Genomic DNA, 14,974 nt, shown 5'->3' with positions numbered 1-14,974 from the left:
CTAAATTTTTGAATTTTTACCCCCCAAAAAAGGAACGGATCACCGAAATGACACTACTAACATAAACTACAATGTCTCACGAGAAAACAATCTCAAAATCACAGAGATATCTTAAAGCGTTGAAAAGTTATTACCACAGGAAGAGACACTGGTCAAATTTCTAAAAAAAAAAGTTGCGAGCCTTAACCTGCAAACAGGCTGCGTCCTTAAGGGGTTAATAGTGTTTATGTTTACATCCCATTTGTGTTTACATTGCTTATGTTAACTCCTTTCTGCTCGCCTGCTGACTTTAGACGTCAGCGGGCGCAGGTCCGTAGTCTACAGCGTCTTTAGAGGTCGCTGTAGTTTTCTGCTGCTCCCGCGCTAATCGCTGGAGCAGGACCTAGACCTTATGTCCCCCAGAGGTCTTTTATGACCTCATGGGGGACATAAAGTAAAAACACACTAACACACACACACAAAAAATTAACCTGTTCACGCTCTGCATCCAATATATCGGACGCTGAGCGCAGTGACATATAACGCTCAGCGTCCGATATATCAGATGCGAGCGCTACTTGCATGGCATGGCAGCAGGCGTAGTGTGGAGGAGTAGACGTTCTGTGGTAGAGCAGGCATAGCGTGGAGGAGTAGGTGTTCTGTGGAGGAGTAGTAATAGCATGGGGGAGTAGGCGTTCTGTGGGGCAGCAGGCGTAGCACGGGGCAGCAGGCATAGCGTGGGGGAGTGGGTGTTCTGTGGAGGAGGAGTAATAGCGTGGGGGAGTAGGCATTCTATGGTGGAGCAGGCGTTCTGTGGAGGAGCAGGCATAGCGTGGCAGAGCGAGCGTTCTGTGGCGGTGCAAGCGTTCTGTGGTGGTGCAGGCGTTCTGTGGAGGAGCAGGCGTTCTGTGGGGGAGCAGGCGTTCTGTGGGGGAGCAGGCGTAGCGTGGGGGAGCAGGCGTAGCGTGGGGGAGCAGGCGTAGCGTGGGGGAGCAGGCGTAGCGTGGGGGAGCAGGCGTTGTGTGGGGGAGTAGGTGTTCTGTGGAGGAGTAGTAATAGCAAGGGGGAGTAGGCGTTCTGTGGTGGAGCAGGCATAGCGTGGGGCAGCAGGCGTAGCGTGGGGGAGTAGGTGTTCTGTGGAGGAGTAGTAATAGCGTGGGGGAATAGGCGTTCTGTGGAGGAGCAGGCGTTCTGTTGAGGAGTAGTAATAGCGTGGGGGAGTAGGCATTGTGTGGAGGAGCAGGTGTTCTGTGGAGGGACAGGCATTGTTCTGTGTTGTTCTGCGTAGGTTGTGTACTACCCCCACCATGTTCCAGAAGTCATACACGGACTTGGAGGTTTATAATTATATGGCCTCCGATATGGAGTCTGCTAGTGGGGATGTTTTGTTTGTGCTACTCTGAGGAACCCCCGAGAAGGTGCTTTCGTAGTAGTGCTGAAGTGCCTAGGTACAAGGACAAGAGAGAGGTTGCATCATGATTCTTAGGGTGTTTGTCTCCCGTGGCAGGAGCTGGGCACAAGATGATCCGATATCTTGAAGTGTTGAAAAGTTATTACCACAGGAAGAGAAACTGGTCAAATTTTAAGAAAAGGGTATGAGCATTAACTTAAAAACAGGATGCGTCATTAAGGAGTTAACATTGGGTTTGTATTTACATACCATTTGCAGCAACATTTAGCTTGTATTAACATCGTATTTCATTTCACATTGTGGCTACATCCTCTCTGCGTTCACATTGTATTAACATCATATTTTTCAAAGTTTGGATCAGATTTACCAATAGTGAGATTTAGTGCAGTTTGCCAAAGGCGCAGGTTGTGCTAGATTATTAAATATTGGTCTTCAAATATCTGGCACACCCTGCACTTCTTAGAAAGTGTTCACCATCTTTCTGCATGTTATATCTTTAGGCATATGCATTATACATTGCCATCTGCATGAAGTGCGCAGCCAGCTTCTGTACCACACCCTCTATTTCCGCATGGTGTTAAAAGCACCTGGTTCAACAAGTCGACCCCTCCCATTTTAGTTCTACCTATTGTAGTCCAAATTGCAGTTAGGTTTGGGGGTTTCTGTACTGGGACAAGGGTGCTGGTGTGCCCATGTATTGTTGTTAAAGTATCTATCTTGTCCTCGTATTTAACACACAATACTGGGTCGCTGCATAGTGCCATGTTCTAGTGCCTTCTAAGTTTTTGTCCAAGCAGCGAGTTATATAGACCTCTCTGATTTTGTCTTACCATGCCGCATGCCACAGTATGTGGGGTAATTGGATATCCCAGGCACTTCTCCCCTAGAGGTCCCAGGCACTTCTCCCCTAGAGGTCCCGGGCATCTCTCCCCTAGAGGTCCCGGGCACTTCTCCCCTGGAGGTCCCGGGCACTTCTCCCCTGAAGGTCCCGGGCACTTCTCCCCTGGAGGTCCCGGGCACTTCTCCCCTGGAGGTCCCGGGCACTTCTCCCCTGGAGGTCCCGGGCACTTCTCCCCTGGAGGTCCCGGGCACTTCTCCCCTGGAGGTCCCGGGCACTTCTCCCCTGGAGGTCCCGGGCACTTCTCCCCTGGAGGTCCCGGGCACTTCTCCCCTGGAGGTCCCGGGCACATCTCCCCTGGAGGTCCCGGGCACTTCTCCCCTGGAGGTCCCGGGCACATCTCCCCTGGAGGTCCCGGGCACATCTCCCCTGGAGGTCCCGGGCACATCTCCCCTGGAGGTCCCGGGCACATCTCCCCTGGAGGTCCCGGGCACATCTCCCCTGGAGGTCCCGGGCACATCTCCCCTGGAGGTCCCGGGCACTTCTCCCCTGGATAATGTGCACCAAACTACACGGCCAAACCGCACAGCCGGCTCACAGAGAAAATTAGATAAGTTCACCAGACTATGTGTATACCTAACGGGTAGAACACTGGAAAAAGTAATACCAGGCGCAAATAAAAACCCTATGTGCCCCGCACAAGGGTGCTACTAACGCACCTAGCTAGCCCTAAGATGCCCTAACTACGGATACTATGCTGCGCTATTCACATGGTGCACCAAAAAGTGCATCCAGTGATCACACTAGGGTTGTGACGAAATTTAGAAACCTTTTCGGTTTTCAGAGAGGTAGAACAGTTCAATACCAGGATTTGTTGATGTTCGATACTCCACATGATCACCACTGCACCAATCAGAGGGAAAGCACGTTTTGTGTGTGAGCACTGGCTAAGGAGTAATAGCTTGAGGTAATCTATGTTCCTGCACTGCCCCGACCTGTGGGCTTAAAGGATAACCATTAAATGGAGCAAAAAAAAAAAACAAATTTTTTCTCATCAGAGTATTTTGCCTCTCAGTCCTCATTTAGTACCTTTTTTGGCCCATAGCTCTAAAAAGAACTACAAACGGCAACATGGGGGGGCCTGAATATGCCTCATGTCCTCATGTGACATCATCACAAGCAGTTGCTGCTGACCAGTGAGCCTATAGCTTGTGCTTCTTAGACACACCTACACAAGAGAGTGCAGAGCTTGTAGCCAGGAGGCCGAATAATATACATAAGTGAAAATGTGAAGGCTTATACAATGACAAGAAAAGTTTCAGTATTTTAACTTTTGCAACTAGAGAAGAGTGAATACCAATACAAGTAATAGGGGGCATGGACACAATGGGGCACATTTACTAAGGGTCCATCGGACGCATTTCTGTGGGTTTCGCATTTTTTTCCGATTTGCCCGGAATTGCCCCGGGTTTTTGCGCATGCGATCGGATTGTGGCGCATCAGCGCCGGCTTGCAAGCGACACAAATCGGGGGGCCTGGCCGTCGGAAAAACCTGACTGATTCAGACGTACTGCGGAATTTAAAAACCAAATTGTGTCGCAAGATCAGCACTTACATGCACCAGGAAGAAGAAGGTGAACTCCAGCAGACCTCGGCGGGGGAAGCGACACATTCAGGAAATTGGACGCACAATGTTGGTGAATTGCGGCAGCGTCAATGGGACGGGTAAGTAAATGTGCCCCAATGTACTCCCACTAGATTAAATAAATTGTTCCCAAAATCAAATAACGCCACATAAAATGGAAACAAAAACCAAATTATGGAAAGCATAAAACAACACTTTAGTACATCAATTAAAACTAATCCATTTAAAAAGACATATAAAATGTACACAGAAAAAGTCCACCAATGGTCAAATAACTAAATATACAGGATAAATAGATCACAGTAGACCTGTAGAGAGGTATAGAAGGTATACGTCAAGGTATTTGCTTACAAACAAGTATTACCAAACAAACATTATCCACAGAAATAACAGAGGACAATGGACACATACGCAGGTCTACATACACACATACCCCAGACGAATCAAGGTGAAACATATGTCGGGTGGTGTCCACCCTTGCTCTGTATATACCTGTGTATGTGTCCCTTGTCCACTGTTATTCCTCTTGGTAATGTTTTAAACTTGTTTGTAAGCAAATACTTTTGAGTTTTTCTGAGGACTATACCTTCAGTACTTATATATTGGCTAACTGTGATCTATTTATAATGTATATTTAGTTATTTTACCATTGGTGGACTTTTTCTGTGTATTTGTTTTACTTGATTGAATAATTATGCTTTCTACATTTTAATAATAATTATAATAATGATTTATTTATATAGCGCTGCACAGAGCTTGCCAAATCAATCCCTGTCCCCAATGAGGCTCACAATCTAATCAACCTACCTGTATTTTTTGGAGTGGGGAGGAATCCGGAGGAAACACACGCAAACACAGAGAGAACGTACAAACTCTTTGCAGTAGTGATAGGAATTCTGGCTCTTCTTAGTGAGCTGGCTCGTTAGGTTCCGCTCACTAAGAAGAGCCGGCTCTCCTGGCTCCTGAATGGCTCCTTATTAAAAATATAATAGGGAGTCCCAGGCCAGTCAGTGACCTGACGCCACACCACTTTTAACCTGATTTTATCAGGTTAAGGGGGCATGGTGGGTCGATTAGGGGCAGGGTTTATTGAGCCATCGACTCACTGATGGGAGCTGGCTCAGGTCGTTCACCAACAAGAGCCGGCTGTTTGTGCCGGCTCATTCACGAATGACCCATCACCACTTTACAGATGTTGACCCTGGAACTTGAACCCAGGTCCCCAGTGCTGCAACGTGTAACTAGAGAAGAGTGTCCCAACCCTCCCCTTTATCTATCACACCTATCTATGTAAAACTAAAGCACAGCACATGGGACAGATTGAAGACTTGGAGAGAGACAGTGCAGATATCACTGCTCTCCCTCTCTCCTGTCTGCCATTACCTGCTGCAAGGGGAAGGGGGCAGCGGTACTGTGTATTGTTTATATAGAAGTGTAGGGAAAGCTGAGGGTGTATAGGAGAGATAAGAGTGTAGGTGTTTTGTTATCACATTATTAAGGGCTCCTGGTAGCACATAAGAGAGTGAGGAAATCGGCTAAAAGCAGAGAGGGGGTGTGTTTCACATGTACATTTTTCTCCGTATTCAGCCCAGTGTGGAGGGGAAGTGTCTAGCAAGGCCATCTGAGGCATTACTGTCCTGCAACATATAATTTTTTTTTTTTTATATGACATTTACCCTTTAAAGAAGAAAATCTACCATTTTATTTGATGAATTATGAAATGAACCAAACATTCCCTGAGAATGCTGTAGCTACACTGATGCAGGTACATATCTTGTTTAATCTCTGTGCTGAGTTTTTCTGCTGAAAACACAATTATAACATTCGGGACCTTGGGAAAGCTGGATTGCTTTACACGGATCTTTCTGAACAGTCCAGACATGACTTATTAACACTCATACACATGAGCTGGGGATGGGGCAGCGATTGATTACTTCTGCCTCTCAGTGATAACACAGCAATTATGTCATTATTTGGTGCAGTGCATAATTAATGTGAGAGGAAAGAGCTTCATTATCATAATTTTATGATAGTGTTTTCAGCAAAACCACTCAGCTCAGGTATTAAACAATATGTTTGGTTCATAATGCATCAAATAAAATTGTAGATTTTCTTTAAAGGGGTTTTTCTACAAAACAATATTCTCACATATCAATCCCCTAGTTATGTTAACACAATAAAGATAATTTTAACCCCTTACACTACAATTTTACTTGGCGGTAGTGCTGTTTTAGCTTCTCCACTCCCTAGGCTGCTCAGTGCAAAATGTGCAGAGTGTGGGTGGGGCCTCTCTAAGCAGACACATTATGGTCTATTTAGTTCTTTGGGGTGACAATGTAGTTAGATTATCAGGCTGAAGTTTTGTATATACACTTTCCCCTGACTTCTGACATTGACTACTAACACACTGACATCTGTGTCTATTTTTGCAGATGACACCAAACTGTGTAGTGTAATACAGTCTATGGAGGATGTTCATAGGCTGCAGGGTGACTTGGACAAACTGAATGTTTGGTCATCCACTTGGCAAATGAGGTTTAATGTGGATAAATGTAAGGTTATGCACCTGGGGGCCAATAATCCAAAGGCAAAATATGTCCTTGGGGGAGTAAATCTGGGAGAGTCCCTTGTTGAGAAGGACCTGGGGGTACTAGTAGATCATAAATTGAATAACAGCATGCAATGTCAATCAGCTGCCTCTAAAGCCAGTAGGATCTTGTCATGTATCAAAAGTGGTATGGACTCTCGTGATAGGGATGTAATATTACCACTATACAAGGCACTGGTTCGGCCACACCTCGAATATGCTGTCCAGTTCTGGGCACCGGTCCATAAAAAGGATGCCCTGGAGCTGGAGAGGGTTCAACGTAGAGCCACAAAAATGATAAGGGGTATGGAGGGTCTCAGTTATGAGGAAAGATTAAAACAACTAGATTTATTTAGTCTGGAAAAGAGACGACTACGAGGGGACATGATTAATTTATTTAAATATATGAATGGTCCATACAAAAAATATGGTGGTAAGTTGTTTCAGATTAGATCAAATCAAAAGGCACTGTCTCCGTTTGGAGAAATCAAGGTTTAATCACCAGAGGCGACAGGGCTTTTTTACTATGAGAACGGTCAATCTGTGGAATAGCCTGCCTCAGGCGCTGGTCACAGCAGGGACAGCGGATGGCTTCAAGAAGGGTCTAGATGCCTTTTTACACCTAAATAACATTGATGGTTATGTTATATAGGATTGTTTCCCCTAAATCCCTTCCACATCCTATCCCTTCCCTTCCTTGGTTGAACTTGATGGACAAGTGTCTTTTTTCAACCGTAGAAACTATGAAACTATGAAACATAGAAAGAGAGAGATGAGACGGATCAGAGATGATGAGATACCTATTACATAGAGGCATGACAGACAGAGGCGGACAGACTTTTACACTGCCAGCACTGCTACATCTCACAGATATGTACTTGCCACGCTCTTCCCCCAGATCACTTACTTGCAGTTTGTAGCTTATCTCTCCTCACCATGTGTTTGCTGTAGTGATGTGTCGTTCGCAAACTCTTGTTCGTGAACACGACGTCCCCTTTAACCCGATACAATCGTGTCAAAAGTGGAGTGCTGTGGGGTGATTGACTTAGGAGCCAGATATATTTAGGAGCCAGAAGAGCCGGCTCTTCTTAATGAGCGGAGCCTAATGAGCCAGCTCACTAAGAAGAGACGGAATTCCCATCACTAGTTTGCTGGCAAGAATTGAGGAAGTATCTGTGCATCAGTGTGAGCTCCATGCTAGGATTTCCAGGGGACGTTGCTACAGGCTCAGAGCAGAAAGAAACAGAAACTTAACAGCACGGCTGTCACAACCAAATCCAAGATGGCGACCACCTGACCCTAAGTTAGAAATTACAGGGTCGTGTCTAGGGCCAACTGAAATTGTGTGCACCAGGACTGATAGAGGCAGGTTGGACTTATTTCTGTGAAATGCTCTAATTTTGTTAATAACAGTGAATTAGAGAAAGTGTTATTTTGTTATCCAGAGTACATATAAGAAACTTGCCTTTGTGGGAATACATATAGTGCTGCAGGTGAGAAGAGGTAAGAGAGGAGTTCTCATACCAGGAGCTGAGTCGGAAGGGTTAACCTTGCTGTGAGCTCCCCTGCAGAATAGAACAATCCTGACTCCCTACTGAGCACAAGTCATCAGCGTGGGGGCCTGGCTTGCACATGGGGGATGAGCGCAGGGAGAGGCTTCCCCAGTCAAAAAATTTATCTACTCCAGAATGGTACAGCATGTCCTACTAAAAATAAGCCCTTTTCCAGGTATTACATCAAACTCAAAATTCTGGTGCAACCCTAGATAACACAGGGTATACACAGGACGCAGAACGCTCTGCTTTTCTCTTCAGCAATACCAAAGTAAAATGTTGCTACTGGAGAGAGGTAAGAAGCCAAAATTAACTCTTTTTGCAGCAAATGGCCAGTCAGACAGCGATCACCGGGACAGGACCTATCCGATTGGCCAGGAGGTTCTATTGCTCCCGTTACCCAACTGTCATCGCAGTATCACCATGTAATGTGATGTGGTGACACGTAATGTACACAGTGCGTTTACATTGCATTCATAGTAATATTGCTTCACATTTGCTGTAAAATGGCATTTTTGTTCATATTGGGGCATTCCTGGGTGTACTAGCCCTGGGGTCCATGGAGAGAATGGGGCACATTTACTTAACTGTCCACGTCGCGATCCCCGATCCGGAATGTCCGACAAAGATCACAAAGATCGTGCGCACGATAACCTGCATGTGTCACTCTCCGCTCAAGTCCGCCGGAGTTAACCTTCTTCTTCCTGGTGCATGTAAGTGCATGGCTTGCGGCACAGTTTTAAAGTGAAATCCCGCGGTTTCTCCAAAGACGCCGGATCGTCCGATGGCCCGCCCCCGATTTGTGTCGCATGAAAGCTGATCACGTGCAACACAATGCCCTACTCAATCCCTGTCCCGGCAGCGCGATCTGAAAAGTTGGAAAACTGACTGAATTTTAGCCGAATGTAACACAATGTCGGGGATTTATTGCACATTTTAATGTAGTATGGCAGTATATGGTAGAATTGATCAGACAACCTAGGGTTAAATACCCTAGGGGGCTGAAAAAAAGTAAAAGTAAAAAGAAAAAACAATTTAAAAATTGTAATAAAAAAACTAAAAATTTCAAACCGGGTTGGTTGGAATTAGTTTTTTTTAATAAAATTTTTTCCCCTAGAACTGTTATAAATTTAAGTAAACCATAAAAATCATAAACACATTAGGTATCACCACGTCCAAAAATGCCTGATCTATCAAAATATAATAACAGTTTTTTTACTGCGTGTAACCCCGTAACAAAAAATGGTGCCCAAAGTCGAAAATGGCACTTTTTTGTCATTTTGGAAGATATATTTAAAAAATCAATAAAAAGTGATCAAAAGGTCGTACGGTCCTTAAAATGGTAGCATTGAAAACGTCATCAAAAGTTGCACAAAATGCCATCATACATCGAAGTATGAAAAAAAATTTAGCGCCAGAAAATGGCAAAATAAAAAAAATGTTTTGTACAGGAGGTTTGAATTTTTGTAAATGAATGAAAACATTATAAAACCTATACAAATTTGGTATTTCCATGATCGTACCGAACCAAAGAATAAAGTAGACATGTCATTTGGGACGCACAGTGAAAGCCATAAAATTCAAGCCCACAAGAAAACGGTGCAAATGCATTTTTTCACCATTTTTACTGCATTTGGAATTTCTTTCCCGCTTCCCAGTACACAGCATTGAATATTCAATACCATCACTATGAAGTGCAGTTTGTACACAATCTGTTAAACAAGCCATCACAATGCTCTTTACGTGTAAAAATAAAAGTTATAGATTTTTGAAGGTGAGGAGTGAAAAAAGGAAATGAAAAAAAAACAAAAAAGGACCAGGTTGTTAAAGAACATCTACCACCAGAATTAAGGATTGTAAACCAAGCACACTGACATACTGGTTTGTGCCCCCTCTGGCAGGATCCGCTCTTCTTCAAGCTTCCTATGCCCTTGTTTTTAAGCGTTATTTTTGCATGGCATGATGACCTTTTCATTACTACCAGTTTGCAGACTGTACAACCTTTTGATAATTTTTTATTCACTTTCTTGTGTGTTGCTAAATGGTGAAAAGTTAGCATTTCGGAGACTTGGGTGCTATTCTCCGCTACAGGGCTCACCACTGGTGGTAACCATTTTTATATTTATATAGTAAAAAAAACCGCAGATGCGATCGGGCCGCGGGCCGCTCCGGTGTTGCCGGCTGTGTCTGCGTTTGCGTTTTCAAACGCAGACAAAGCGGTGCGTGTGGCACCAGCCTAAAGGTCCAGATGCAAGGAGTAAGATTACTGTTCTATGGGCCACCAACAGGAGCCATGTTGGGGATGTCTACAGGTGGATCACTGCATGAAAGGGTGTCCTGTTGCTAAGAGGCCCAGTTGGAGGTGCCATCTAGGAGGAGTAAAACCGTTGCTACAAGCAAACAACCTCAAGAAACGCCTACTTACCGATACCAAACCCCTGATAAAGTGAAATATACTGGAGTTCCTGCTAAGACTGTTTGGGGCTTTAAGGGAGCTGGGAGGAGTGTAAACACTGTGAAAAATAATGTTACAGTGGGCTTGGGAAAGCCAGAGGGACATAATTATGGACTAACCAAAGGCCTGTTGAAGGGCACACATTGCCAGAGGCTTGGACACATTTCCATTGACTGTCCATTAATTGTTAAACCATCAGCAGAAGCTCGATGTGGTCAGAGGGAACCAAACTCCTGGACCTGTGATGACACAACAGGTGCAACTTCTAAGGAAGACATTTGAATGCACTGTGGGTGGAATCCCATTAGGGGTTAGTTTGGTTCCAGACCAAAAGATTTCCAAAATCATGCCAGAACTAATACTGTTTCTGAATGTTGTTCCTGAGACCCACAAGACTGTGACTTTAAACTTTGAGACTCAGTTTGGAACAGTGGAACATGAACTTTTTAAAGAGAACCCGTCATGCAAAATAACCCCCCTAAACTAAATATATTTTCATAAACTGCCATTAGAAAGCATTGCCTCTATCCCTTCATTGTCCCTCTACATGCCTGTAAACCTAAGCAATGAGGTCCTAAAGTTGTATGCAAATGACCTGTGAAATGTCCAATGAAGCATTAGCATATTCAAGCTGTCCACCTTATTCATGAGTGGGAGGCACAGCCACACCCCCAGTGCATGACTGACAGCCGGTATAATGATGTGAGGCTGTATAATGATGTGCTTCCTGGTGCTGGTGGCCACGCCCCCTGCAGCCTGTGTGTGCATGTATGTGTGTGTGTATAGGAGAGATACAACAGCTCCAGGCAGCCATGTTACAGCAGAACATGTCAGATTCATGTGTAGCTGATGTCTGTGTCTCTCACCTGTATATTAGGAGGATGCAGCATGTCAGCAGGTACAGCACTCACACTAGCCATGCTTTACTATACATTACACACAGACATGAGCAGGGGGAGGAGAGGGGAGGGCTAACAGGGGTGACATCACTGCCTCTGACCATGTGATCAGCCTCATTTACATAATAAAGAAATGATGATTTTACAATGATTAATGTATGAAATAACTAGATAAAGGCTGGGATGGGATCCTTGTGAGCTGCTCCAACAGGTAGAGGTGACAGGACAAGTGACACAGACCTAATGACAGGTGTCCTTTAAATTCTGATGATATTGATGTGGAGATTGTGTTAGGCCGAGATTTCAAGTTCTGTGGGGAAATTCTGGGGAAAAATTATGTTCTTGTTAACCCTGATGTTTATCCAGTGTCGGACTGGCCCACCAGAGTACCAGAGGATCCTCCGGTGGGCCCTGGCTCAACCCAATACTAAACCCCAGAGGTCCGACAGAAAACACCACAATTTGTGGGCCCCCAAATTGATTTTCTCTGGTGGGCCTAAGGAAACCGAGTCCGACACTGTGTTTATCCACAGGAGACAAATTCCCCAGAAAGAGCTGTGATCTCTCAAAAAGAACCTGCATCCAGAGGTCGCACTAACATTTTTGCAGAAGGGTAAAAATACTCCTCTCACCATTTTTGAGGAGTATTTTTACCCGAGGAGGAGTATGAAAATTTTGGTAATACACTGCACACATAGCACACTCACACAGAACACAGCGTGCACACACTACACTCACAGAACACACACTACACTCACAGAACACAGCGTGCACACACTACACTCACCGAACACACACTATACTCACACAGAACACAGCGTGCACACAATCACACAGCATACAGAACACACACACAATCACACAGCACACAGAACACACACTACACTCACACAGAACACAGTGTGCACACAATCACACAGCACACAGAACACACACTACACTCACACAGAACACAGTGTGCACACAATCACACAGCACACAGAACACCCTACACTCACACAGAACACAGTGTGCACACAATCACACAGCACACAGAACACACACTACACTCACACAGAACACAGTACACTCACACAGAACACAGCGTGCACACAATCACACAGCACACACACTACACTCACAGAACACACACTACACTCACACAGAGTGCACACAATCACACAGCACACACAGAACACACACTACACTCACACAGAACACAGCGTGCAAACAATCACACAGCACACACACTACACTCACACAGAACACAGCGTGCACACAATCACACTGCCACACTGCACACACTACACTCACAGAACACAGTGTGCACACAATCACACAGAACACACACTACACTCACACAGAAACACAGCGTGCAAACAATCACATAGCACACACACTACACTCACAGCACACACACTACACTCACAGCACACACACTACACTCACAGCACACACACTACACTCACAGCACACACACTACACTCACACAGAACACAGTGTGCACACAATCACACGCACACAGAACACACACTACACGCACACAGAACACACACTACACTCACACAGAACACACACTACACTCACACAGAACACACACTACACTCACACAGAACACACACTACACGCACACAGAACACACACTACACTCACACAGAACACAGCGTGCACACAATCACACAGAACACACACTACACTCACACAGAACACACACTACACTCACACAGAACACACACTACACTCACACAGAACACACACTACACTCACACAGAACACACACTACACTCACACAGAACACAGTATGCAAACAATCACACAGCACACACACTACACTCACAGCACACACACTACACTCACACAGAACACAGTGTGCACACAATCACACAGAACACACACTACACTCACACAGAACACACACTACACTCACACAGAACACAGTGTGCACACAATCACACAGAACACACACTACACTCACACAGAACACACACTACACTCACACAGAACACAGTGTGCACACAATCACACAGAACACACACTACACTCACACAGAACACAGTGTGCACACAATCACACAGAACACACACTACACACACTACACTCACACAGAACACACACTACACTCACACAGAACACACACTTCACTCACACAGAACACAGTGTGCACACAATCACACAGAACACAGAATGACTCTGTAGGACTCTAATTGCTAGAGCGGAGACAGAAGTGCGATCACTGCTCCAGAACAAAGCTTCCACATTGTAATGTGTCTAACCATGCACCAGGTGTGCAATCCCTTAAAGAAGGGTGTGGAGCAGTCAGAAGGGGCTCTCTCTACCTGGAGACACAGAAGCTGGACTGTGTGAGAGCCACACGTGAGTGACACTGGGTTACTGAACGTATTTTCCATGCTGGCAGGGAGAAGCCCTCCAGTGGCTAGTGAGGGCCTGCAAGTGTATAGTTAGAGCCGGACAGGCAAGGATTTTGTTTGATGTTTTGTTTGATACTGCTGTTTTTTCTGGAATAAATGCACAGTTTCAACTTGAATCCCGCTGTCCATGAGAGCTTTGTCATTGCTGACCCCCTACAATTGGTTATATGCAATGGGGGTGATTTGAGCTTTTAGGTTTTTATTATTATATTTTTATTAGTTTCAACAGCTTGATTGCTGGCAGTTATTGTACTTCTCATAACAAAGTACAAGTAACAAAACATTGGACTGGGTGCAGGGTGTTGAGATGACAGTGACATATAAAATCACAGTATCTGTTAAGGGATGGCCCAAAGAACCATAGACATATTATATCATTCGTGGCTTTCATGTACCAAGCCATTTGGTGTTCAGGGAGATGGTACTATCACTAGTTTTGGTGAGCCTTGTAAATTAATCCACAATGTCCATATTCCCTCGAATAACAGAAAGGTAACGGACACGGTCGCCTCAATCCTTTCAAGCAGCATTATTTGGTAAATTTAGTTTTTGATTGATTTAAAGGACAAATCAGGGATTTCCTAATATGAATTCTAGTAGCAAGGGCAATGAACTGGACTAGGCGATGGTGTTTATTTTGCACCCATGCCAATTTAACTCCCAATACTGCTGGGGTTACCAATAAAGAACGACCAAGCAGGGTATGGGTAGTCACATTATTCCAGAGGAATTCGACTACAGGGCACTGCCACTGTATATGTTCCATGTCATCGGGCTATTGCATCCCCTGAAGCAACAGACAGGTAGATGTGGATAAAGGCTAGCCAGGCGTGTGGGGACATAATACACTTTATGTTATAAACTGAGAGACATTTTCAACTGTCGGAATGCTCAGAAAACTAAGTGCAATACTATTGTATTAGAGAATTTTGTGACATTAATGCCCTCTGGCATGGGCTATTTAACATCACTATATTAGATTCCTGGACAATAATAAAGCGATGCACATCCTGGCTATCAACTACCTTAAAGGGGTTTTCCCACGAATCAAAGTTAGGCCCTATCCACAGGATAGTGGATGAGATGAGACCCCCACAGATAACGAAAACGAGAGGTCTGATGGGGTCACAGTTACCTCAGTTGGACCCCTCGTCGCTCCCAGAGAGTAATGGAGCAGAGGGCCGTGGATCGCCGTTCTG

At 44.9% G+C, this 14,974-nt stretch overlaps 1 protein-coding gene across 1 annotated transcript in view; it reads left to right on the top strand.

Moving 5' to 3' along the window:
- Positions 1–14,974, top strand: part of MYO19 (myosin XIX) — a 521,756-nt gene that overhangs the window by 255,668 nt on the left and 251,114 nt on the right. The gene's annotated exons all lie outside the window — the stretch shown is intronic.

The sequence above is a fragment of the Engystomops pustulosus genome, chromosome 2 (assembly GCF_040894005.1).
Source record: "Engystomops pustulosus chromosome 2, aEngPut4.maternal, whole genome shotgun sequence".
Lineage (NCBI taxonomy): Eukaryota > Metazoa > Chordata > Amphibia > Anura > Leptodactylidae > Engystomops > Engystomops pustulosus.
This window is presented reverse-complemented; position numbering and strand designations above follow the sequence as displayed.